This window comes from Vulpes lagopus, chromosome 9 (assembly GCF_018345385.1).
Source record: "Vulpes lagopus strain Blue_001 chromosome 9, ASM1834538v1, whole genome shotgun sequence".
Lineage (NCBI taxonomy): Eukaryota > Metazoa > Chordata > Mammalia > Carnivora > Canidae > Vulpes > Vulpes lagopus.
The window spans coordinates 54546816-54550805 of record NC_054832.1 but is presented as its reverse complement, the minus strand read 5'-3'; the positions used below and the strand labels follow the sequence as shown (position 1 = coordinate 54550805).

Here is a 3990-nt window from a genome sequence, read left to right as displayed (position 1 = left end):
AACCATTTATATATATATATATATATGTGTGTGTGTGTGTATATATATACATATATGTATGTATGTATGTATGTATGTATGTATGTATATGCAGCACCTATTTGCTGTGTTTCCAAAGGCACAGCATGGTGAACAAAGTGCTTCTCAATCATGAGCCGGTGTGGTTGGTAACTTCTTCAATGACCCAAATGATCCTTGTCTTCTGGTGTTCATGCCCTTCTGCAATCTCCTACCTTGAGTGAAAGTTGGATTTTATGACTTGCTTCTAGTGAGAAGGCAGCAGAGGTGATGGAATGCCACATCTGTTATGTTGTGAGCTGCTCTCCGGAGACATCCACGTGACAAGAAAGAGGACTTCAGCCAACATTCAGAAAGCATCTGAGACCCTCAGTGTAATAACCCAAAAGGAACCACATCCTGACAACAACTACACTAGTCTGAAAGCTGATTTCCCTCAGTAAAGCCTTTAGATGAGATCTCTGACAACCTGACTACAACATTCCTAAGAAACCCTTACCCAGAGGTACCTAAGGTACCATGACAACTAAGTCATGCCCAGATAGTTGACCCAGGGAAACTACGAGATAGTAAATGTTTGTTGTTTTAAGCTGCTAAATGTGTGATGATTTCTAACACAGCAATAGGTAATGGATACAGTGGATCTCCGTTAGCTCTTTCACCAGCCTTACTTGGGAAGAAAAAGTTAAAGCTAGAGGATGGAGAGATGAGATGTCTTGGGTCAAGTGTAGTGTAAAACACATTGACAATGAAACAATGTCTTTAAGGGAGTTCATAGCACATCATAAATAATGGCAAAATGAAGTCAGATGGGCACAATCAGAGGGTGAAGACTCAGCATAACAAAATAGGGGGAAAACACATTTTAATTATTTTGATCAGAATATCCTAGATAATGAAGCTCCAGAAGGAAGGTTCTCATGATCACTCTATGACATCAGTCCTGTCCCTAAAAATATTCCATTTATTGGTGGACTCAAGTGATTTAAAATTAGAATGCAAATTTAAAAATAGAAGAATGTTAAATAGAAAGATGTTTAATGTCATTTTAATATAATACTGTGCACTCCTCTTTGTAACAGTGAATCCAACATCATGTCCTATTATTACTTTTAAATAATTAACAATAAAAAACATTCATTAATAAATGCAGTAAAAGCTTTTTATTTATTAAATGAGCCAATAAAACTTCCAGCAACTTGGAGATAAGAAATCTTACCACCCTAAATTTAACCGAAGGAAAATTAAAGTTCAAGGATAATAAGTGATTTGCCAAAGTCACCAACTGGAATCTTGCGGTCCTGCAATTTGAACTCGTTTGTTGTTAATGTGCCCCTTTCTAACCACAACCCTGTTATCCCTTTCTATAGAGTAGAAGCTTATAACTAGTACCACTTTAGCCTTAGTTTTTTACAGATTAACAGCATGTCATTGTTACAATTCATTGATTGTTGTTAAGTTTAATAACTGCTATGCTAGATATTCTAATGAATGCAAGAGTGATGTAAAAATGTCTAAAAATTCTTCAATCTAATTTGGGAGATATGGAAACAGTAAAGGAAATTAAGTCCATATATTAGCAGTTGCTAAGTCATAATGATTTAATAGACTACCAGAATTTCAAACTGAAGGCAATTATGAAGAGGATGGTCTTGTCAGAAAGGGCTCCTGGTATACTGTGGAATTTGATCTAGTAAAAAAGAAGGGTTATAAGTCCACTACGATTCAGAAAAGGAAATAAATATCACTAATATCATTTTCAGTTCCTTAGTTGTAGCCATAAGAATATAACTCCTGCTCTTCCCCCAAGCAGCCTGAGGTGACCTCCAGAGATGGTTTGCTACTCGCTGGACCCAAAAAACCCTACAAAATCATGCAAGTCGAGAGGTTCAAATCTTTGTGTTCATTTTAAGAACATGCGTGAAAATGCCCAGGCCACAAGGGTATGCATATCCGAAAAGCCATCAAGTATCTGAAAGATGTCACTTTGCAAAAGCAGTGTGTGCCATTCCGTCACTACAGTGGTGGAGTTGGTGGGTGTGCACAGGCCAAACAGTGGGGCTGGACACAGGGTGGGTGACCCAAGAAGAGTGCTGAATTTTTACTGCACATGCTTAAAAATGTGGAGAGTAATGCTGAACTTAAGGGTTTAGATGTAGATTCTCTGGCCATTGAGCACATCCAAGTGAACAAAGCCCCCAAGATATGACGTAGAACCTACAGGGCTCATGGCCAGATTACCCCATACATGAGCTCTCCCTGCCACATCAAGATGATTCTTACTGAAAAAGAGCAGATTGTTCCTAAACCAGAAGAGGAGTTGCATAGAAGAAAAAGATATCCCAGAAGAACCTGAAGAAACAAAACCGTATGGCCCTGGAGTAAATTCTGCATAGAATAAATGCAAATTAAAAAAAAAAGAATGTAACTCTTATCTTTCTAATGATGTAAATCAGATACTAAAGGCAAATTTTCCATAAATGACTTAATCGGGTATTGACCTCAAATCTGCAGAAAATATTAGAAACATGGGGTTGATGCTGTTCTGGAATATCATCAAGGTTTAAGAAAACACTCAAAGATAACTTACTTAAATTAGGTTCAGCCTAGAAACTATGAGCAGTTACCTGCAGAACAATGTTCTTTTGTAGAAATTATTATGAGAGTCTCATAAACTCCTCTAAGCTTGAAGATTATAGTTCTAATCTAGAAAATACCACCTTGGAATAACTGAATACTGAGGCCAGAGAATAAATGAAAGTGATCCTACAGATCAAAACTTTGTTTTTATTTTTTAAAAAACTTTTTATTGAAAGATTTTATTTATTCATGAGAGACTCCGAGAGAGAGCAGAGACATAGGCAGAGGGAGAAGAAGCAGGCTCCCCGTGAGGAGCCCAATGTGGGACTCGATCCCGGAACACTGAGATCACGCCTGAGCCAAAGGCAGACAGTCAACCACTGAGCCACCCAGGTGCCCCTGAACCCTTGAGTTTAGAGGAATAAACTTATTTGCTCATATTTTGGGAAGCAACCAAAATCGAACACAGCCTCCTCTACCATTACTGACGCTATCAGAACACCTATAATAGATTAGATTCTTCAGAAACAGACCCAGAAAGTTACATTTGAAAGGTTTATTGGGAAATGCTACTGGCAGATACACTGGTTAGGAAATGAGGAAGACAGGAATGGAGAGGGAAGAAGCTGACCCTCAGTTTGGTACAGTGGAGGACTCAGTCAGTATTATGAAGATCTGAGATGGTGCTTCTGAATTATACCAACTTAGGGCAATGGGTCTATATTTTCTATCATCAGCCACTCGAGGGGCATAACCTTGAGCAATATAGTTTCTCTGTCCCCCATGGCAAAGCCCAGTGAAGGATGCAGCTGTGAGACATCAGCAATCAATTTACCCACCCTCTGGTGGAAGGCTGAGTCAGCCCTTAAAGATGGTATTTAGACAGAATCCTATAGGGCCTTCTACACTTCCTCTAAGGACTGATGGCAAATTCCTAGTGAAGAGAGAATTAAAGGGGTGGGATCAAAATGGAAGTAAAGTGAGAGAGAATTCTGTTTCCATAGCCTGGCTCCTCAGTTCTACAGCTACCCATACAGCAGTGCTTTGCCCAGGTCTCTAGAAACACTATTACCTTCCAGTCTTTTTAACCTTGCTCCCACCATCAGTAATAATAATGGAAATTATGGGTCCTTCTTCTTTTTCCTTTCTTTCATGGCCTACTCTAAGAAATGAGTCTTTATCCAAACTGACTCTGATGTCAGGAGACATGAAGAAATCTCCTTTTCTTTGGTGCAGTGGAGATCCACCTTAGACAATGCATTAGAGCCCACTTTTACTTATTGAAATTATGACCTTGGATTTATTTGGCCTAGTCCACCTCAAATCAGGCAAAACTCTACTGTAGACAAAAAGCACAAGACTTGATAAGAGTTTTTAAATTTGAATCTGGCC

General features: G+C 38.8%; 1 pseudogene; it reads left to right on the top strand.

Annotated features, from left to right (window-relative positions):
• The first annotated feature begins 1850 nt into the window (after window positions 1-1850).
• On the top strand, window positions 1851-2403 carry LOC121499162 (annotated as a pseudogene).
• The last annotated feature ends 1587 nt before the right edge of the window (window positions 2404-3990 follow it).